At 39.7% G+C, this 23,874-nt stretch overlaps 1 protein-coding gene and 1 long non-coding RNA gene across 7 annotated transcripts in view; one reads left to right on the top strand and one right to left on the bottom strand.

The window, feature by feature from the left end:
* LOC109433485 (cytochrome b5 reductase 4) overlaps positions 1 to 23,874 on the bottom strand; it is a 364,704-nt gene that overhangs the window by 121,701 nt on the left and 219,129 nt on the right. The window lies entirely within an intron of this gene.
* LOC134292048 (uncharacterized) lies at positions 11,182 to 12,728 on the top strand. Its single transcript, XR_009999426.1, has 2 exons — positions 11,182 to 11,312; positions 11,381 to 12,728. It is a non-coding gene; the product is annotated as an uncharacterized LOC134292048 (long non-coding RNA).

Below are 23,874 nucleotides of genomic sequence, written 5' to 3'. Positions count from 1 at the left end.
ATAGTGAAAACATCCGATGCATTGGAATATGAGAGATGTCTGGTGACAGAGGTGAAATGGAATGGGTGGCGGTCATGATGTCAACGCCGCATCCGATCATTTTCGTTTTGATCTGTGTTTCAAAGCTCAAATGTTAAAAAAGCGAAGAACAAGGAAGAAAATGGTGTAACTAATGTTTGAAGGTGGATGCAGCTTTTCGTTATGATCAATGTTTTAATAGATTTCCGGTTCAAATTGGGTGAGATCTTTCTATTTTTTTTATTGTAGTTATTGTAGTTATTGTACCATTTTCTTTATCAAACTTGTCAAACTTTGCATGGTCATGGGAGAGATTAGTAGCGTTAGTTTTTTGTTTCGTTTCAGAGAGCGAGTATACACTGAAAAACGGCTTGCAGTAATGCCAAGCATAACAATGTTTTTAAATTTACCATGGCAAAACATGATCATCGACCCACCAACGCTTCTTGTGTGCGTTTTGTTTCTTCTCACATCAACCGGTTCGATAGCCGAGTGGTAGCGTGCGAGCCTGGTGATGTCAAGGTTCTTGGTTCGAATCCGGTTGCCAGCAGAAACTTTTTTTAATTGAAAATCGAGTCCATGGTAAAATTGAAAACATAATTCTGTTGAATTGAAACGAAAATCAGTCTGCACAAATTTAGTGGCGTTGTGTATTTAAATTGACCCTCAGAATAGTAATTTTCACCGCAAGCCGCCGTTCAGTGTAGGCGCTTAAGCCTTAGGCATTAGGGCCAGGGCATACGATGTAAATGTCATTGTCTCATCCCTGGAAATTATACTACCATGGAGTGTGCATTAACCTTCTTAGCTACGTCACTCCCAACGGTTATACTTACATACCCTGTAGCGGTATTCGAAATAATAAAAATGAATCAGCACGACTGTGCAATTAAAAATTAATTTCAATAAAAGTTAGCTGTTCAGAACGAACAGTAGGATAAATGAATCCTCTTGCATGCAAAATGAATCCATATAACTTGTAAATAAATCCTGCATGAAAGTTCACTCAATTTAATGCCGGTTCACTCACTTGGCGCGCAGATTAAAAGTTATCTCACAGAGCATGCGTTCGGGTCCGTTGGTTTGAGTCAAATCTCCCAACTGGATCCCTTGTCGTTATTTAAGTAAAGAATAAGAAATTGAATGATGAGCTAAGGGACCAGAATGGGCTAGCTAGATACGAAAGGTTTAAGAGGGAAAGGAACAATATGACTGATCGGCTCGAAAGGTGATCGGGGCTCGTCTTTTGATAAGATCGGACTCCGATTTCCGGAACGAAGGCCAAAACTAGAATCGCGACCTATCTGAGGAATTTCAAGTTTAGACTCGGCCACTTTAATCTGACCCGTGGAAGAGGCAGGACTGGGAAGATTTCTTGTATAGTTTCGCGGTGTGAATTTTGAGGTTTGAAAAAACGTGAAAGTGTCTTATATGTTCAGTGTAATTTAATGTTAGATTTCCTCTCCGAATAGGTAGTGCTAAAAAGCTAGAATAAGTAAGTGCGGTACTGTGCGAGATTTGGCAAGAAAACAAAAAGGTAAAAAGAGAACGCTTTTGCTTTCTAAACGATACGCTCACACTGTGGTGTAGCCGTCCAACGGCTTTTTTGTTCCAGTTTTTTCTTTGTGCACGCCGCCTCACCTCCTGCTCGGCACACCGCGCCCATCAAGCCAAGTACCTCTATCCTGACCCCACGCGCCAGCATTAAAGGTCCCCAACGTCCGGCCGGCGTTGGAAGGGAGTTGCAATCGCCAACACTGCACTCCGGAAGAGCCCGATTCCCGCCCACTGGGAATTATTCATTCGCCGCCCACCAAGTTGGCGAATTATTAGCAGCGCGAGTCATCCAAGCGACGCGCCATTGTTCACTGTGGTGAACCAGCACCGGCGCGGCGACGCGACGCGAGAGGCAGAGAGAAGTAACAAACCGTGAGTAAGCTCCTGCGGGAGAGGTACAAATGTTTATTTGAGCGTGCTTAAAGCGAAGAAGATGTGAGAAAGCTCGAGTTTTATAGCAAGAAATCCGCACAGTTAGGCAGTTAGAAGGGAGAGGAAGAAAGGAAAGAAGAGAGCGAGAGAATCGCATGGTTAGGGTACCCGAATAAAAATGAATGTTTAGTGGAATAGATGTAGTTTGAATAAAAGTTTTCGTGTTTTCTTAAATGTTGTGTAATTAGTGAGCTAGAACTTCCGTCTGATGATTGCACTGGTGTAGAAGGTATTTTCACGTTTCGTTCGTTCCGTTTTGCTGTAGTTTTGGTTGATGTACTCCAAGTGTGGACTGCTTGGGAATCTCAGTCCCCCATTCGTGTTTCTGAAGCGTTAGGGTTAGAGGGTTTGAGGAAGAACTTGGCCTGTGATGAGAACTGGTCGACCACGTGCTTTCGTTCTGGTAGGAATTCGAGCTCTGTATTGCTTTTCGGGTTGGTTAGGAGTTGCGTTCCGAGTACTGATTAAATCTGGGTATCTACTAATACGTTCGGTCTATTGACTATAATTGAACTCGCCCTGAGGCTTGAGTTTTGCCGGGCAACTAAAACGACAAGTGGTCCTCTTAGGAGGTGGCGCTTAAGCCATTTGTTTAACCAATTTTCGAACGCTCTAGTAGATCTGAGACTTAGCCACTCGAGCCGGCTACATTTTGGCGCCCAACTGCAGGTTTCAAATTCAGTTATATTTTCGTTGTTAGTATTGAGTATTTGCATGTTTTGTTTTGTTTGGTTTTGAAGTTGAAGTTAAATTAATCCGCTTTTTATAATTTACATATATTCTTGTGACTGTTAGAGTTTTTGTGTGGTTTTGTGGAACAGTATTACCTTATATTACATAAAAAATGGCTGCAAAATTTCCTCGTGCAGATCATTTAACGAACGAAGAGGTTGACTATGAGCTTATTATTCGTGGTAAAAGAGACGAGACTAAGGATGAGTTGAATGCCAAACATAGATTGCTCAGGAATTTATTTTTTGAAGATGTAAGGGAGAATAAAACATACACTTCCCGTTATACGATGGACCAAGAATACGACTATATTGCTAGTAAACTTGATGTTCTTGGCAAAAGATTGCAGAAAGGTCTGGACGATAAAAGTATTTCAAGACTTAAACACTATTTGATGCGAGTAGAACGTTGTGTTGCAGAGGATCCTCGATCATTACAGTTGCGTGATGAGTTGAGTCAGGAAATAAAAACCATTTTGAATCGATTTTCATTTAAGGATGCACCTACCAAAGAAACGTTAGAGTTGGAGCAAGAGTGTGGAGCGGTAGGAGGTGAAGAGGTTTTTAGTCAGATTAGTGAACATACAGATAGAGTGGGTGATAGTAATCAAGACAAATACACACGTAATGAAGAAAATTCGTTAAGCACATTCCAAAACAATGCTTCAAGGAACTCTTTAGGAGCAATTGCAAAGACGGACTCAGTGCTGCAAAAACAGCGATCTCAGACGGACTTAGAACTAGAAAACGAGGCCCTTAAAAACAAAATTTATATGCTGGAAAAACAGTTAGCAAAGATTGTTCTCAATACTCAGAGTTCGGTTGAAAATTGTCCAGAGCAGATCGTAAGTGATAGAAGGGAGTATACCGCCAATCCCATAGAAATCGGTTGCCAGGAACAGGAACCTTTGGGATACTCTAGTAGGCGAAACTCATTGAGGGGAGAATCACAAAAGGATAGAGATTACAGAGCATCAGAACCTGTTAGAAGAGAGTACCGAAATGGGGAAGTAGATAACAGAATATCTCAAGGACGTAGACTTAGTTTGGATGTTCCGAATCCAGCGTTTTCACGTACTCGTCAAAATGACCAATTCGAGAACCGTCGTAACGAAGACTTTTTCAGAGAGACTAGGAGGAATCAACTAAGATATGATCCGTCGGAGCACAGCGATAGAGGAGCTCGCGAGATCGGTTTTAGTCAGGTTCGAGAAAACAATGATAGAGGGACCCCAGTAGTTAGCCCAGGACACGCCCAGCGAAATTTCAGTAGAAGAAATGACTTTCGAAATAGTTTGGAGTTCTTAGGAGAGGGAAATGATTTTGAATACACCCCAAGGGAACCTATTAGGCGTCCGATTAATGAAATTGAAATTATCAATGCTGATAGGCGGATGGAGAAATGGCATTTAACATTCAGTGGAGATTCACGCCAACGATCTTTGGAAGATTTTCTTCATAAAGTTCGTAGACTTGCACGTATGGATCGGATAAACGAAAACATTTTACTCCAACGAATTCATACAATTTTAAGAGGAGAAGCATATGATTGGTACTTGTGCTACTCTGATGAGTTTGTAAATTGGGAAGATTTTGAAGAACGCATTAGGTATATGTACGGGAACCCCAATAAAGACCAGGGAAATCGTCAAAAAATTTATGAACGAAAGCAGCAACGTAATGAGACGTTCCTGGCTTTCAAAATGGAGCTTGAACGTTTGAATAAACTGCTCTCGACTCCACTAGACCAAGGTAGACTTTTTGAAATTATTTGGGACAACATGCGCCCACATTACAGGTCCAAGTTGGCCTGCATAACCGTTAGAGATCTGAATATGTTGGAGTATTATGCCTATCGGATTGACGCAAATGATCCATCTCTACGACAACGTGAGGGTCCGACCAAAGTAGTTAATACTGTTCATAACATTGAGGTAAATGCAGAGTCAGAAAAATCATACTCCTCCGGTTCAGAAACAGAAGAAGTGAATGAGATTGGTAGGAAATTCGATAGGAACAAACGGGCTTCGGGTAGAGCTCCAACAGGCCACACAGGGTCCAGGGTCGCACAGGAAAATTTGGAGGACAGGAATGTACCACTCTGTTGGAATTGCAACAAAAATGGGCATCTGTGGCGATATTGCAAAGAGCCAAAAAGGATTTTTTGCTACGCTTGCGGCAATCCAGGTAAAACGACCGTTTCATGCCCGAATCACGCTCGCGATAACAATGGACAATCATCGGTTCAACATTCGGGAAACTAGGGTTGGAGTGTAGAATTGGGAACCAGAACACTCCAAAGGAAGAAAGTGTTCCCAGCCTTAAAGCTTTCGAAGATCCTTTTATGCAAATTTGTGAGGTGAAGATTCACACGAGTAGTTGTCCACATGTAACCGTTAAAATTTTTAACAAAGAATACGATGCGTTGCTCGATTCTGGTGCAAGCGTCAGTGTTACCAACATTGCAGATATTGCCCTCAAACACGGCCTTAAACTACACCAAAGTCCTTTTCAAATTGTCACAGCTGACAAAACAGCCCATGAATGTCTTGGGTATGTTAATCTTCCCATAATTTTCCGAGGAGTGACCAAAATCATACCAACTTTAATAGTACCTCAAATTGCCAGAGATTTGATCTTAGGATGCAATTTCTGGGATATTTTTGAGATCAAACCAATGATGAAAGGACAAAATGGTTTTGAACAGGTAGCTACCATTACTGTAGAACCTAAGGTAGATTCTCTTTCGACTGAGACGATTGAGTTCTCACTATTGCCCATTGAAACCCTACCGATTATTAAGAAAGTTGAACCAGATGAGACTTTAGATATTCCAGCATTGGAATTACCGGAAGCGTCGAAAACCACACCTGAGACAGTCGAAACTGAGCATGTGCTATCCGCTAAACAAAGAACGGAATTAGTAAAAGCAGTCGAATCATTTCCTTGCACAACAGAACATCGTCTAGGTAGAACATCTTTGTTAGAACACGAGATCGTACTGAAAGAGGGAGCAAAACCTAGGCGACAGCCATTATATAGGTCTTCTCCAGCGGTCCAGGCCGAGATGGAGGCGGAACTTGAGAGGTACCGTAGAATGGACGCAATTGAAGAATGCACTAGCGAGTGGGCCAGCGCTCTAGTGCCAGTTCGCAAAGCGAATGGAAAACTACGAGTCTGCTTGGATTCCCGAGGAGTTAATGCGTGGACAAAGAAAGATTCGTACCCCATGCGCAACATGGGAGAAATCTTTCATCGACTAGGCAGTGCAAAGTTCTTCTCAGTGGTTGATCTTAAAGATGCATACTTTCAGATTCCTCTTAAAGAGGAATCTCGAGACTATACAGCCTTTAGGACCCCACAAGGTCTGTTTCGGTTTAAAGTCTGCCCATTCGGCCTTACTAATGCACCCTTTACGATGTGCCGATTAATGGATCGCGTAATCGGTTTCGATCTAGAACCCAACGTGTTTGTGTATCTAGATGATATAGTTATAGCGACGAATACATTTGAAGACCACATCAGGCTTTTAAAAATTGTGGCTGCACGCCTGAAAGCAGCAAATTTAACTATTTCGCTGGACAAAAGCAGATTCTGCCGTAAGCAGGTGTCTTACCTTGGATACCTGTTGACGGAAGAGGGTGTGTCCATCGACAACTCCAGGATCTCTCCCATTCTCGACTATGCTCGTCCCAAGAATGTCAAAGACATTCGACGGCTACTTGGACTCGCAGGGTTTTACCAGCGTTTTATACGCAATTACAGTGCGATAGTAGCTCCTATTTCGGACCTGCTTAAAAAGACGAAAGGTAAATTCATCTGGACAGAGGCTGCAGAGAGAGCTTTCGGCGATCTTAAGGCAGCCTTGGTATCAGCCCCTATTCTAGGTAATCCCGATTTCAACTGCCCCTTTGTTATTGAATCAGATGCGTCTGATAATGCGGTAGGAGCGGCCCTTGTTCAACACCAAGACGGTCAGCCAAAAGTCATTGCATATTTTAGCAAAAAGCTTAGTAGCACGCAGAAGAAATACGCTAGTGTTGAGAAGGAATGTTTAGGCGTCCTTCTAGCAATTGAACATTTCCGTCATTATGTGGAAGGAAGTCGTTTCAAAGTTGTCACTGATGCAAGGAGTCTCTTGTGGTTATTCACCATAGGAGTAGAATCGGGAAATTCAAAATTGCTACGATGGGCTTTAAAAATCCAATCGTACGATATTGAACTAGAGTACAGAAAGGGCAAGAACAATATATTAGCCGATTGTCTATCTAGGTCGTTAGACGCAATATATACGATACCAGTAGACTCGGAGTATCAGGAATTACTAGGAAAGATAAAGCAAGACCCCATGAACTACCCAGACTTCAGGATCGTTGATAATCAAATTTATAAATTCGTCAAAGTCTCCAAGAAGTTAGAGGATGGTCGATTCCATTGGAAGTTATACCCTCCGAAATCAGAACGCGTAGATATTGTCAAGAAGATACACGAACAGGCTCATTTAGGCACGGAAAAAACGATAGCAGCAGTTAAAGAGCGATATTTTTGGCCCTCAATGGGAATAGAAATTAAGAAGTTCTGCCGGAGTTGTCTTCAGTGCCAAACAAGTAAGGCCACAAACAAAAATACGACCCCACCGATGGCCGAACAGAAAAAGGTAGTCCGATACCCCTGGCAATTCTTGGCCATGGATTATGTAGGCCCACTGCCAGCGTCTGGCCGAAATAGAAACACGTGCCTATTAGTTGTAACTGATTTGTTCACCAAATTCGTCCTTGTCCAACCTTTTCGTCAGGCTACATCAGATTCTCTAGTCCAATTTGTTGAAAATTCTCTCTTCCTTTTATTCGGAGTCCCAGAGGTAATTCTCTCGGACAATGGAACGCAATTCACCTCTAAACAGTTCCAATCGTTGCTAGCCAAGTACCATGTGAACCACTGGCGAACACCGAATTACCATCCACAGATAAATGACACGGAAAGGGTGAACCGTGTCATCACTACGGCTATCCGTGCATCTATCAAAAAAGGACACACTGAGTGGTCAAACAATTTACAGCAGATAGCAAATGCAGTTCGTAATTCGGTGCATGAAGCAACACATTACACGCCGTACTTTATCCTGTTCGGACGTAACATTGTCTCAGATGGCAGGGAGTATAGGAAATTACGTGACATAGAGCCAACTGGCGACTATCAACTCGATAAAGAAGAAAGAGAGAAACTGCTAGAAGAAGTCAGGAGTAATTTGAAAAAAGCATATGAAAAGCATGCCTCATACTATAACTTGCGCTCTAACACAAATTGCCCAACGTACGTGGTAGGAGAAAAGGTCCTTAAAAAGAACACGGAACAATCAGATAAAGGGCAACAAATTTGCTCAAAATTGGCACCTAAATATGTTCAAGCGGTGGTCAAGAGAGTAGTTGGAAGCCACTGCTATGATCTTGAAGACCTCAATGGGAAAAGGCTAGGCATTTTCAATTGCAAATTCTTAAAGAAATTAGTTCAGTAGAGCTGATTTCTAGTTCGTCAAGCTATGTAGCTCTCATCTTGTTGAGTAGTAACAATTGCGCCATGATGCTTTTGCTCTGGTTACAGCGAACACGCTTTGCCGCCATTTGTGAAGTTTAGCATCAGACCTAGTCTGATGCCGCCCCCACAACAACATTATTTACTGGGGGAATCCTTGGGCAAGGGCAATCGCCTGAGCCCAAGAAGAAACTTCACAGATGAGCTGGTCAATGTTACTGTTTAGACTGCCTTAGGATAACAAATTCGCTTTACAATCTGGTTGATTCTGTTAATGCCTATCCCCTCGACTAGAAGACAGAGCGAGTCCTTGATGAATGCATCTGGACGATGAGCTTTAAAACCAGAAACTCTGAGCTGAAAAGCGTTGACGAGGAGTACCTCATAGGGAAGTATAAGCGGGAGTCTGAGATCGGGGATGCTCAGACGCTGATCGCGTTCAAGACTCACAGGACGTCCAGAAATGGATCGACCATAAAGAGCAAATTAAGTTAATCGAGCTAACAGAACAACCAATATTGCAAATAGAATTTAAAATACTAAGGAACTAGTTTTAAAAGGCTTTTCCCGTTGAAATTAATCTTCAAGATCGTATAAATGACCAAACGTGACTTTTTTCAATAAATTATGTAAATATTGTGACCAATTTAGGGTATTTCTTTCGTACGATGTATGTTAGCAAGTAGTGCACATCGAGTCTTAAGGCTATTTTAGTACTTATGGCTATAGAGACTTTATTGTGTTCAATGTACATTTTGTTGATTTGTGTTCCTTATTTATTTATTTATCTACTTATTTATTATTTATTTATTTATTAGATTGTTTATTTACCTTAGATCCTATTTTATTATTCGTTAGATGTATATACATATTATAGATGCTTTATTTACAATTTAGATGAACTATTTATAGCATTAAGAGATGCTTTATTTACTTATTTATTTATTGGGATGCTTTATTTATTTGTTATTTATTTGGATGCTTTATTTATTTGATTATTTTTGTTGCATGAGTTGCCCTTCGATTGAGGCATCTGTTATGCTGGAAATTCTGTCTCGTTACGTCATCTAATCCGTTCATTCATCACAGCCGGTTATGCATCGCTAGAACCGGTTTGAGCTTTTCGTTGCCATTTGATTGTACCTAAAAAAAGAAAATACAATTAAAATAGGTTCAACTACTTATCTGCCATTGGAATCCAACTTATCTGACAATATAATCCATCGAAGTCCTTCCGAAACCGTCCAAACAGGCCAAATTTCTGCATTTCTTCAAATAAATGTCGTTTCCGTCCATCATCCGTAGAGCGAGTAGTCGTTGATGTTGTTGGTGGTTCCGCGTCCGTAAATGTCCGTTTCTACCTAAATAAATGAAAAAAATCAAATACATTAGCTCATACCTCTAGAAATCCAACAATTTGTCGTACTTTTCGTTGATCTGGCACGTTAAATCGCAGTTTTTTTTTTCCAAATTACAGAAGAAATAGCTCCACACATATCCACCATAAACAAACTTGTGATGCAGCTCACTCGATTTTGACGTTTCTGTGGGTCATTGCGAGTGATCAATGAACATGTTCAGGGTTCATGAGATTGAGTGATGTTGTTCATTTCTCATATGTTTCGGTGAGTCGAGCTTTGAGTTTGACGTGAGAAACATGAGAGAAGTGGTTTTTAGAGAAACCGATTCTACATACGTTGTATGTCGGAAGGTGTTTTGCTATGAAAATGCTCTCTTCCTAGCCAATAGTTTGGCGTTGAAGACGATGCAGGATCATAGACAGTTTAGGTGTTTATGTAATTACGTTTGTACTTCAGAGAGGGTCTATGTCAGGGGATAGCCTTGATATTCGATCTGAAGACAAACAGTGAGGCAAATTCAGAATGAAGTGGGTTATTCATCGTTAGGTATGAAGTAGCTTCATTACTGGGTTAGCCGGTTTCGTTACGTTTTGCAGTCAGTATGATGCAGTTGGCTTGAATCAATATCAACGATGTTGAGGTAAATGCCGTTACGTTTAAGCATGACTGAATATGGGAATTGATAACTCCGATGAACCATAGAACCGTACTATTGCTGTGATATATTAGAGATTTCGTTCATTGTAAATATTTGCTTAAATTTATTTACCTATTTATTTATTTGTACAGATTTATTTATTTACATATTTATTTATTATCAGTTTATTTATTTATTGAGTTGTTGAGTAGTTTATTAGTTATTTATTTATATATTTGTATATTTATTTATTTGTTTGTTTATATATTTATTTTTCATATTTTTTCATATACATATTTATTTATTGCGCATTTTTTGAAATGTTATTTTTTGTGGAGATATTTGTGTAAATGTTTGAGTATTTTATTTACAATGTATGGTAGTCTCATTTTTATTATTTTCTGTGATATTGTAAGGCTTGCCCTTACGAAAATTTGGTTGTACTCCTACAACCAAATTTTCGTAAAACAAGTCCGATGTTATGTAGCGGTATTCGAAATAATAAAAATGAATCAGCACGACTGTGCAATTAAAAATTAATTTCAATAAAAGTTAGCTGTTCAGAACGAACAGTAGGATAAATGAATCCTCTTGCATGCAAAATGAATCCATATAACTTGTAAATAAATCCTGCATGAAAGTTCACTCAATTTAATGCCGGTTCACTCACTTGGCGCGCAGATTAAAAGTTATCTCACAGAGCATGCGTTCGGGTCCGTTGGTTTGAGTCAAATCTCCCAACTGGATCCCTTGTCGTTATTTAAGTAAAGAATAAGAAATTGAATGATGAGCTAAGGGACCAGAATGGGCTAGCTAGATACGAAAGGTTTAAGAGGGAAAGGAACAATATGACTGATCGGCTCGAAAGGTGATCGGGGCTCGTCTTTTGATAAGATCGGACTCCGATTTCCGGAACGAAGGCCAAAACTAGAATCGCGACCTATCTGAGGAATTTCAAGTTTAGACTCGGCCACTTTAATCTGACCCGTGGAAGAGGCAGGACTGGGAAGATTTCTTGTATAGTTTCGCGGTGTGAATTTTGAGGTTTGAAAAAACGTGAAAGTGTCTTATATGTTCAGTGTAATTTAATGTTAGATTTCCTCTCCGAATAGGTAGTGCTAAAAAGCTAGAATAAGTAAGTGCGGTACTGTGCGAGATTTGGCAAGAAAACAAAAAGGTAAAAAGAGAACGCTTTTGCTTTCTAAACGATACGCTCACACTGTGGTGTAGCCGTCCAACGGCTTTTTTGTTCCAGTTTTTTCTTTGTGCACGCCGCCTCACCTCCTGCTCGGCACACCGCGCCCATCAAGCCAAGTACCTCTATCCTGACCCCACGCGCCAGCATTAAAGGTCCCCAACGTCCGGCCGGCGTTGGAAGGGAGTTGCAATCGCCAACACTGCACTCCGGAAGAGCCCGATTCCCGCCCACTGGGAATTATTCATTCGCCGCCCACCAAGTTGGCGAATTATTAGCAGCGCGAGTCATCCAAGCGACGCGCCATTGTTCACTGTGGTGAACCAGCACCGGCGCGGCGACGCGACGCGAGAGGCAGAGAGAAGTAACAAACCGTGAGTAAGCTCCTGCGGGAGAGGTACAAATGTTTATTTGAGCGTGCTTAAAGCGAAGAAGATGTGAGAAAGCTCGAGTTTTATAGCAAGAAATCCGCACAGTTAGGCAGTTAGAAGGGAGAGGAAGAAAGGAAAGAAGAGAGCGAGAGAATCGCATGGTTAGGGTACCCGAATAAAAATGAATGTTTAGTGGAATAGATGTAGTTTGAATAAAAGTTTTCGTGTTTTCTTAAATGTTGTGTAATTAGTGAGCTAGAACTTCCGTCTGATGATTGCACTGGTGTAGAAGGTATTTTCACGTTTCGTTCGTTCCGTTTTGCTGTAGTTTTGGTTGATGTACTCCAAGTGTGGACTGCTTGGGAATCTCAGTCCCCCATTCGTGTTTCTGAAGCGTTAGGGTTAGAGGGTTTGAGGAAGAACTTGGCCTGTGATGAGAACTGGTCGACCACGTGCTTTCGTTCTGGTAGGAATTCGAGCTCTGTATTGCTTTTCGGGTTGGTTAGGAGTTGCGTTCCGAGTACTGATTAAATCTGGGTATCTACTAATACGTTCGGTCTATTGACTATAATTGAACTCGCCCTGAGGCTTGAGTTTTGCCGGGCAACTAAAACGACAAGTGGTCCTCTTAGGAGGTGGCGCTTAAGCCATTTGTTTAACCAATTTTCGAACGCTCTAGTAGATCTGAGACTTAGCCACTCGAGCCGGCTACAACCCCATCCCCTGCAAATGAAACGGTTGGTACGGTTTTCCCCGTTTCTTCCTTTATCATATTCAAAAAATTGCGTCAATTATGTTATTCATACGTGGGTAATCTAATTGCCGCTAGTTTTTGAACTTTCTTTAAAACCATTAGTCTGCACAGTGGGCCTGGCCGTTTTAATATTTGTATCACATCATCACTGATATGCTGCAAATATTAATATTGACAAGAAAATATCTGAAGTATTTCGGATATTACCAGGATGCTTTTCAATACTGCCTGTGCAAGCACTAGAATAGAATAGAATAGAATAAATATCCAATGCTCAAAAAGCTTCAAGGTAAATTTTAGGTACTTTTTGACAATTTTTAGTTCCGCGTGCACTATTGTGACTGTAGAACTGGTAACACTGTCCCGATTTTTATAAAACTTTGGCAGTGTAAAATTGTTGTGTTATACTGTTAACTGTGAAAATTTCAGCCATTTTTGTTGAGTACTTTCAGCAGTTTGAATTTCACTATACCAAAAACCACATCTGCTTATTGTGACATAGTGCAACATATATGGCTATAACTTTTTAACGGTATGATCAAATGGAATGAAATTTTGACAAATTACTTCTACATACATACTTTACATACATAAAAATTTTCATTGAAATCGGTTCAGTATTTTTGGCGCCAGAGTTGAAACGGCAAAAAGTGATATTTTCCAAAATGTTTGCACAAGATTCTCAAGTGTCAATTTCCTTGTTTCAACGATATCTCCGCCAATACTCAACCGATTTCAATGAAAATGTTATGGTATTAGCTACACATGATATTCTATTCATGGTCGAAAAATTAGCTATTTTAGCGAACGCAATCGAAAGTTATACAATATTTTCTGTGTCGTCTCAGGTCGTAAAAATACCACTAAAATCGTAAACTTTTTTATTTGCCAAATAAATAAATAAAATTTTTGCTAGTAGCTCTTGTTTAGTCAGTATAGATATGGAGCATATGTGAATACAGAAAAAATCGTACATATTGCCGTTTTTCGTTGAAAAAATCCGAACTACTTAAAAGGTGACCCATCTTGCCCCGCACTTTTTTCTAGGCCCGAAATCGGTCTTTTTTAAAACTGCTCATTCAAAAACTTGTTTTGTATTTTATTAACTTTTTAACGACTTTTAGCATAGCTAACTAATGCAATGAAGAGTAGAGGGTGAATACAAACCAAAACATTTTGTATTTACAAAGATCCTTAGGTGACCCATCTTGCCCCGGCCCACCCGACTATGTCCAGGGAGTCGAGAAAATTTTCTCGACTGGAACGGGAATCGAACCCGCCATCTCTGAATTGGTGATCGACTAGACTAACTGGTTAGCCACTAGACTAACTGGAGACCTCTTCTTTCAGTATTCTTACTGAAAATCCTCTTGTGATTCCTTCGAGAATTTCTGAAAGAATTGATCCAGATAAGCTGCTGGAATTTCTCCAGGAATTCATGATGGGACTCTTGAAGGCAGTAACTGCAGAAACAGCATCTAGAAAGGCCTGCGAAGTCCTAGCAAGAGTTCCTGGAGAAATCTTGGCTGGAATTTCTGACGGATACCCAAAGAAAATTTTTGAAGTTATTCTAAGAGGAATCCTTGGAGAAATCCCTAAAGGAATCATTAGAGCAATTTCTGGAAGTATCCTGGGAAATCCAAGCAAGAATTTCTACAGTAATCCTATCAAGCATTCCAGGGGGAATTCCCAGAAGTTTTTTTTCAGAAATTACTCTCGAAATTCCTAAAACACTGTCAAGAGCATTTCCAGTAGGAACCGGAAATCGATTCCCTCACCCTCGGTGTGGTCTTGCTAAATTTCGCGAGTTTACTATGGGCCCTTCATTATTATTATTATTTTCAATAGGTAAATACGGCACGGCATGAAAAGTTGTTGAGAATACCTTTAGAAAAAGCAATTTCTAAATAAAACCTCGCTCTGTTTCATCGAAACTGAAAGCTAAAGCTCTTCTGCGAGGAGCGCTGGTTCCATGACATTACGTACTTTGTTTGCTAACGAAGCACCAATGACCCATTTCGATTACCCAACGCCAACCTGTCCAATATTTCACCAAATATTTACACTTTCAATGTTGCAGTGGGTCAATACCAATTAGAACGAAATTAGGGCCAATTAATCGCCCTTAATAGAAACGGAAAACGCAACCGCTTTCATTATAAATAAAACTTTTCCATCCCAGTAGCAAGCAGTAAAACATTTTCATCGGTCGGTAGATGTAGATACTACTCACGTTTTTGCGCCTTGGGCGGACCCATCACGAAGGTATTTTTCTGCAGCGACTCGATGGAAAACGCTGGAACTGGCCGTAGCTGAGGGGCACTCTTGACTGGCCTTGTCGATGAATAGGAACGAGCTTCGATGGCGAATGTCGCCGAAGAAGATTTCGTAGCCATCGTACACCCCTTTCCTCCAGGATGTTCTGCCTCCGAGGACAACCGTTCGTCTGTCTATCTGTCTATACTATTTCTTCACGTCACCGCGCGCACGTTCGGCTTCCTTCCCAGCTAATTAAACTTTATACCTCCCCCGAACTGGGCCACCACCACAACCACAGACACCGCGCGACTTATTTACCGAATTAATTTGATTCTTATCACTTTTACTTTTTCCATCGATTTTACTTTCGAAGAAAATGCTGAACTGGAACTACCCGATCTGACGACGATGAAGTCTCGAGAGTGATGAAGCAATCCGCACGCCCGATTCCGATTGCTTCCGAATTGCGACAAACTCTGGTACCTGGTGGCATCCAATCCAAACAGCAGTGGAACGAATTCGCGAAAAATGCTTTTACATTGAATCGCTGCTGCGCTGGGTTTTTCGCCACTCGGTCAAACCTTGTAAACGCTTATTTTTGTGTTGTTTTCGGGCATGCCATGGAAACAGCAGGAAACTCCCCTTATACAGGTGCTCGAGGGAACTCGAACTACTATGGTGTTCCGCCATCCGGCAACGGTTCAGTTGGAGGAAATGTTGTATGCAAGTGGTGATGGTTGTTACCTAGGATAGTTGTTTCTGGTTTTGCAGAGGCGCTTGCAGTCGTACAACTTAGAGATGATTTATTGATCGAGCATAACAGTTGCTAGTATGGAATCGCCAAATGAGAGAAGCCTTGAACGGAATGCCGCTTATTCATTATTTCCTAGCGGAAGGTTGATTATTGATAGTAACACTGATGGGAGAGTCAATACTGGTTTAAAGTTATTACTAAGAAAAAATAATCTCTACCTTATTCTGAACTAGATTCTGAGGATCAAAGGCATCACATTAGCTGGCATCCAGAGTTTACAATTCTTTGCACTAAGGGTCTGTCCATTAACTACCTCTTAATGGTATGGCCAAAATGTTCAAAAGTCTACGGTAAAAGGGGTAAGAGATGACCAAAAATGAGTACTTGGTTCATGAACAGCGCCTATGTTATGTATGTACATGTTCATCAACAAACAATTTGTTGAAATAGTTATTAGAATTTAAAAACAGAACAACATCTTAATTCACTTTTAGTCTAATGACTAAAACATTATTGAAACGAAGGTAACTAAAATGAAAAGTGACTTTTTCTGCTAACGCTTCCGACTCCTTAATTTCCGCAATGTCTTTCCGCATGGTGTACGCTTCCGTTTAGGGCGTGTCTGAAACAAAAGCAGAAAAAAGATTAAAATTTTACCTTTGGTTCGTAGCATTGTCTGCTAGGTATTACTTTGTAATATATGTTGATGTCAACCGCAGATGTATTTTCCAAAAAACTTATAGACGATTCGGTTGGAAACCGGACTTCTCCAGTCCCGAAAATCTACTTTCGCGTCGGACCTAACGTCGCTCATCAGATGCGCAATACAACGCACTATGTGAAAGTCGGTCTTTCTAACGAGTTGACAAAATTTAGAATCGTACAATTAGAATAGGTAAGCTTTGAAAACAGTGTGATCTGTCATACAAGTCGTACTCGATGATCCGTGGGTTCAATTTAATTTTTCAGGGGCTCAATTATCCGGATATAATATTTCTGTATGAGTTTCTTCTAGGATATCTCATGGAATCTCATGGGAAAATCTCATGGAATTCTTCTCTACCAGTAACTACCAAGCGAGTTACTAAAACACCGTGGAGAAGCACAGGTTAGAGCACTACACAGGGTCATTATCAAGATTTGGGAGAAGGAAGTATTACCGGAGGAGTGAATGGAAGATATCGTGTGTCCCACCTACAAAAAAGCGACAAGTTGGATTGCGGGAACTATCGCGCTATCACACTACTGAGCGCTGCCTACAAGGTACTCTCCCAAATGTTATGCCGCCGTCTATCACCGATTGCAAGAGACTTCGTGGGGCAATATCAGGCTGGATTCATGGGTGAACGCGCTACAACGGACCAGATGTTCGCCATCCGCCAAGTGTTGCAGAAATGCCGCGAATGCAACGTGCCCACACATCACTTGTTCATCGATTTTAAACCGGCATATGATACAATCGATCGAGACCAGCTATGGCAGATTATACTCGAATACAGATTCCCGGATAAACTGATACGATTGATCAAGGCGACGATGGATCGAGTGATGTGTGTAGTTCGAGTATCAGGGACACTCTCGAGTCCATTCGAATCTCGCAGAGGGTTACGGCAAGGTGATGGTCTTTCGTGCTTGCTGTTCAACATTGCGTTAGAGGGTGTAATTAGGAGACAAAAGTTCAGCCTAATGGACGCAGTGGCTTAATTTCCCCAACAGGGGAGGAAAAAAAAAAGGAGAGCAGGGATAAACACGAGTGGAGCGATTTTCACAAAGTCCGTTCAGCTGCTTGGTTTCGCTGATGATATTGATATAATTGCTCGTATATTTGAGACGATGGCGGAAACGTACATCCGACTAAAGAGTGTAGCCAGGCGAATCGGATTAGTCATTAATGTGTCGAAGACAAAGTACATGATGGCAAAGGGCTCCAGGGAAGAATCACCGCGCCCGCCACCCCGAATTTATATCGACGGTAATGAAATCGAGGCGGTTGAAGAATTCGTGTACTTGGGCTCACTGGTGACCGCCGAAACCAGCAGAGAAATTCAGAGACGCATTGTGGCAGGAAATCGAGCTTACTTCGGACTCCGCAGAACTCTACGATCGAACAAAGTTCGCCGTCACACGAAGTTAACTATCTACGCTGATTAGACCGGTCGTCCATCGTCCTCTATGGGCACGAAACATGAACCCTACGTGCAGAGGACCAACGTGCCCTTAGAGTTTTCGAACGGAAGGTGTTGCGTACCATCTACGGCGGAGTGCAGATGGAAGACGGGACTTGAAGAAGGCGAATGAACCATGAGCTGCATCAGCTTCTGAGAGAACCAACCATCGTCCACACCGCGAAAATCGGGAGGCTACGGTGGACGGGTCACGTCATCAGGATGTCGGATAGTAACCCGACTAAAATGGTTCTCGAGAGTCATCCGACCGGTACAAGAAGACGTGGTGCGCAGCGACCTAGGTGGGTCGACCAAGTGAAGGACGATCGGCGGACCCTACGCAGAGTGCGGAACAACAACAACTCGAGGATTTCCATTTGCAATTTCTCCAAGAATATTTCTGGGTTTGCATCTCAGAGAACTTCGTTTGATTTTCAATTAGAACACATTTTTGTGTGGATTTCTTTAAGAGTTTGTTATAGTATTTCTGAATGTTGGAATTCCTTCAGAAGTTGTCCTTCTAGGATCTCCCCAATAATGTTTCTTGGATCCCTCTAGACGATTCTGCTTGGTTATCTCTTGCAGTGCATTGACAAGCTATTTGATAGGTTTCTCAAAGAGTTGCTTCTGACATTCCTTCAAGGTTCCTTCTAGAATAGGCGCACATGTTACTTCTCACAAATTGTCAATAGTTCTTATAGGAATTCGCTCAGGAGCTCCACCCAGGGATGGGATCATTCATTTGCAAAGAATTACATTCATTTGCAAATGAACGATCCACCTTCTTGAAATCCTGTTATAATTGATTTTCTAATTATTCATTCATTTAGTTCAACGTCAAATTCATGTAACAACATTTAACCGTTCGGTTCCAGTGATGGCTCCACCCCAAGTACTAAATAGTTCCTATCCCCTCCCGAATACGACCTTGAAACATAAAAAATGAATTAAATGATGGAATAACGGCACTCATTCGTTCTTGACTGCGAGTGTGTGAGCTTGTTTCACTTCCACTTTTACTTGTAGTTTTGACATAAGTACGCTTAGAGTAGTTTGACTCAAACCGGACGTTCGGGTTTCCGGACATAATCTCCGGAGGAACCTGCTACATACTGTACTGCGATTCGCAATCATTATTCTTTTTTGCGGCTTCAAGCATTGAATTTAGAGGTATGATCTCTTAGAAGTGTTTGTTCTATACACTTAACTCTTTATTTTGGAATTTTCACCTTGATGATTAATTCACCTAAAAGTACGATAGGAATTCACTTTTTTTTTAAATGAAGATAGTGCATTGGTGTCTTCTACATACAGTGTATCAAACAATTGTCCGTACAGCAAATTTTTTGTCAAAATAATTTTTCATTCAAATGTTTAAAACTTTTTTATGCGTCAATCAAAAACGCTGAAAATTTGATCAATTATGAATCATATATTAAAGCTCCATTGGTAAAATTTTGAGCGAGATCGAATAAGTTTTCTGAAAGTTATAGAACGTTTAGTAAAACTTATAAGATTTTTGAACACATTTTTGAAACATTATATCTCAATATGAACTCGATGAAATTTTTTCAATTTTTTTTGTGTTACATCTTATACCTAAGGCTTTCATATGCAGCTATGTTGGGGGTTTTATACTCACTACAAAAAATATGAATAATGTGCTTATGTAGTTGACGATGTTTAAAAATTTACCATATTTTGCACATATAATCTGCCAAACGTTGTCCACCAATAAAAGTGCATTAACTGAACGAAAAATCCATAGGACCTACTCTTCATATGTGGTTCAGTAGGTCCTGTATAAAAATATTACATTAGGAGAGTTTAAAAAAGTTGAAAACACTTGGCACTTTTATTGATCAAAATATGATAAATTTTCAAATGACTCTCTGACCATATACAGATTATTTATATTGTTTGTAGTGAATATAAAACCTTAAACGAAGCTGCATATGACGAATTTCGCGCCAACTCGACCAACGGTTGGCAGCACTCTCTCAGAATCGAACGAAACTTTGTGGGCATAAACAATAGGTCTTTCTAAGCAACTTTTGCATATTTTGTTTTTCGAAATTTTTCAAGAGTAACATTTGAAGAGGGCCTAATTTTTTTCATAGATTTTTTTTTCTAATCGATGTAACTCAAAAATGACAAGACCTACAAAAAAGTGTTGTATGGCGCACTATCGTGAAATTTCATGAAGTTTTTTAGAAAAATATCTAAAAAATACAAAATTAACTCCTAATTAAAAATAAAGGTTTTAAAAATTTAAATCGATATTACAAAAAACCCTATGTTTTTAAATCGATGATTTTTTTTCTGGAGAAAGGTATTTCAATTACCTACATTTTCTCCAAACAATGTTGATGTGACATATTTAAGGGAAAAAAGTTTTTCTAACAAAAACTTTTTTCATGTCTACATTGAGTGAATATTTTTCATCGTGTTTCGTGCCAACATGGCCATATATAGGTTCAGCAGCCTCTCATCAACCAATGAAACTTTATGGAAGTTCAAAAAATTGTTTAAGAAGCAACTTTGCATAATCTCATATTTATCTAGACTAACATTTGAAAAGGACGTATTGGAGTGAACCACACTTATATGAAAAACATAAGATTCAAAAAATGCCAAGTTGTTTTGGATTCCCAGAAGCTTCGTTCAGCATTTGAGCGAAATCGATTTAGTCTAAGGGGTGATACACAAATTATGTCACGCAAAATTCGACCTTCTTCAACCCCCCTCTCCTCTATGTCACGCTTTGTGTATGGGACCTCACGATTGTTTGTATGGCTCGTCACGTTCTACAAAACTCCCCTCCCCTCCTAAAGCGTGACGTAATTTGTGCATGGCCCCTAATGGGGCGTTCAACGAGCATGAAGTTTGTATGGGAAAACTTGGCCAAATGTATGCAGAAATCTTAAGCTTTTATTTTTGCCGCTAGGTGGCGCTGCAAGTGTTCAATTAATAAAAAAAATAATTAAAAAACTTAGCTATTCTTGTAGGTGACGATATGCCAAACAACTTTAACGAAGACCGCAAAGTGATCCGAAGCCTGTTAAAAATTTATACTCTAGCTAAAGTGAGGTGAAACATTATTGTCGTTTTTTCAATACATGTAAAGGAATATCAATAATGAAATCCTAATGCTTCGCCTCACTGACGGATCACTTACGGGTCTTCAACAAAGTTGTTTGGCATATATATAGGGTGCGGGCACCGGTTTTGGCCAGTCTAAGGGAAATCATTTTTATAAAAATAACCAATAATCCAATGAAAACTACCAATGTGTTAAATGAAAGGTTTCAATTTATACTTTATTAGAAAAAGGCAGAAATCAAGCTAATACATGATTTTCGTATTAAAAGTGGCGCTGGCCAAAATAGAAGCATTGCCGCAGTTTTGGCCATATTCTCAGCTTTGGTTTCTATTTTGGCCAATCGCGTGTATTTCTTATGGGAGTGGCCAAATTAGAAGCACCCTGGCCAAAACAGATATATGGGAGCTGATTTTTTAAGAAAACATATTTTTTTCTTCCATTTTTTAATCAAAATGTATGGTTTTCACAGCTGTAATCATCATATTATATTAGAATCTACAAGTAAAAAATAAATTTATGCCGATTTAGATCGTAACAGGCTGAATACCGCACTATGGCCAAATTTCCGGGCTGGCCAAAACTGAAGCTTCTACCCTAGTCACCTACAATAATACCAATGTGTTTATTAATTTAACGCTTACAGCGCCACCTAGCGGCAAAAATCAAAAGCTTAAGATTTCTGCATACATTTGGCCAAGTTTTCCCATACAAACTTCAAGCTCGTTGAGCGCCCCATTAGGGGCCATGCACGCTTTAGAAGGGGAGGGGGCGAGGTTTTGCAGAACGTGACGACCCATACAAACAGTGGTGAGGTCCCATATAAAAAGCGTGACGTGGTTGAAAAAGGGCGTATTTTGCGTGACATAATTTGTGTATCACTCCTTAGACTAACTCGTTTTCGCTCAAATGCTGAACGTAGCTCCTGGGAGTCCAAAACAATCGATACAGGAGGTAAGACTTGTCATTTTTCGAATTTTATGTATTTCATATAAGTGTGGGCCCTTTTCAAATGGTAGTCTAGATAAATTTTAGATTATGCAAAATTGCTTCTTCAACAATTTTTTAAACATCCATAAAGTTTCATTGGTTGATGAGAGGCTACTGAACCTATATATGGCCATGTTAGCACGAAACACGATGAAAAATATTCACTCAATGTGGACATGAAAAAAGTTTTTGTTAGAAAAACTTTTTTCCCTTAAATATGTCACAGCAACATTGTTTGGAGAAAATGTAGGTAATTGAAATACCTTTCTCCAGAAAAAAATTCATCGATTTAAAAACATAGGGTTTTTTGTAATATCGATTTAAATTTTTAAAACCTTTATTTTTCAGTGTAGGAATTAATTTTGTATTTTTTAGATATTTTTCTAAAAAACTTCATGGAATTTCACGATAGTCCGCCATACAACACTTTTTTGTAGGGCTTGTCATTTTTGAGTTACATCGATTTGAAAAAAATCTATGAAAAAAAATTAGGCCCTCTTCAAATGCTACTCTTGAAAAATTTCGAAAAACAAAATATGCAAAGTTGCTTAGAAAGACCTATTGTATATGCCCACAAAGTTTCGTTCGATTCTGACAGGGTGCTGCCAGCCCCATAGAAAGGTTGGCGCGAAATTCGTCATATGAAAGCCTTTGGTATAAGCTGTGACACAAAAAAAAATTGAAAAAGTTTCATCAAGTACAAATTGAGATATAATGTTTCGAAAATGTGTTCAAAAATCTCTTATAAGTTTTACTAAAAGTTCTATAACTTTCAGAAAACTTATTCGATCTCGCTCAAAATTTCACCAATGAGGCTTTAATATATGGGTTATAATTGGTCAAAATTTCAGCGATTTTGATTGACGTATAAAAAAGTTATAAACATTTGAATGAAAAATTATTTTGACCAAAAAATTGCTGTACGGACAATTGTTTGATACAATGTAGTAGCAGAAAAAGCTTGGAAAGTTTGCCGAACAAATTATTACCTTATTTGCTCAACTTTAAGAGTTATGTGTCATTGTTTGAGAACGACCTCTTGTAATAGGTTTTCTGATAGGGTATGTGTACCGTTCCTTGGCCTAATATGCCAGCCACCTTGACAATTTTGACCATAACTCGTGAATTAATAGCAGTATAAATGATGTCTTCACTCTATCACGCACTCTAGGCAGTGCATGTTAATGTAATTGGAAGAAAACTAGCATAAATATTCAAGAACTTACTTAATTACGTTGAAAAGATTCGATGCGATGGTATGCAACGTTGGTCTACGGTACAAAAATTGGCCTATTAGTGGATACAACGTTGGCCTATTGCTTTCCAAACGCTAGAACCACTTATTCTATAATTTTTTAATATTTATACTGAAGTATTATCATTGTTTGTTCACCAATCTTGCTTTCAAATTACATTTTCGGAGCCAAATTTTCACATAACTATAAAGAAATAACTTAAACTAAAGTTCTTTCTTAATTTAGTAACGAAAACAATGCAACTCCATTTTTGTATTATATTTTAACAGTCACCGCACACAAAATCTTTCTTCCCGTTCGTTCTTTCTGGTTCAATCGCAAGCAATGTGGTTGACGTCACTTTTTCGGTGTTGTTGACGTCACTTTACTGATGGGCCAAGATTTGGGTACATAGTGAAAAAAATGTCCTCAATATTCGGCCCACATTTAATTTGTAAAATAGTTATTTTTCTTTGAAAACAAATATACAAGATCATAATAGCGTCTTTGACCGTCGCATAAAATGTTCAGTTATCGAAAAGTCAATTCGAAATGTTCCAGAATCAGGCCATTTATGATCATGTATATAGACTACCCACTAAGCCGAAGAATCATCGCGTCTACAAAAGCTAAACAAAGTGACATTTTCATTCAATTTTATTGCTCCAAAATGCTAAAATTGAAACGAAATGTTACAGTTGTGTGGCGCATAGCTTTTCCGATCTCCAGTTATGCGTGTTTGTTTGAGTTTTTGGTTAACGTTAAGATAGGCCGAATGAGGGG

The sequence above is a fragment of the Aedes albopictus genome, chromosome 3, assembly GCF_035046485.1.
Source record: "Aedes albopictus strain Foshan chromosome 3, AalbF5, whole genome shotgun sequence".
Lineage (NCBI taxonomy): Eukaryota > Metazoa > Arthropoda > Insecta > Diptera > Culicidae > Aedes > Aedes albopictus.
Note: the sequence above shows the minus strand (reverse complement) of the source record. Positions and strands in the feature narration are given on the sequence as shown.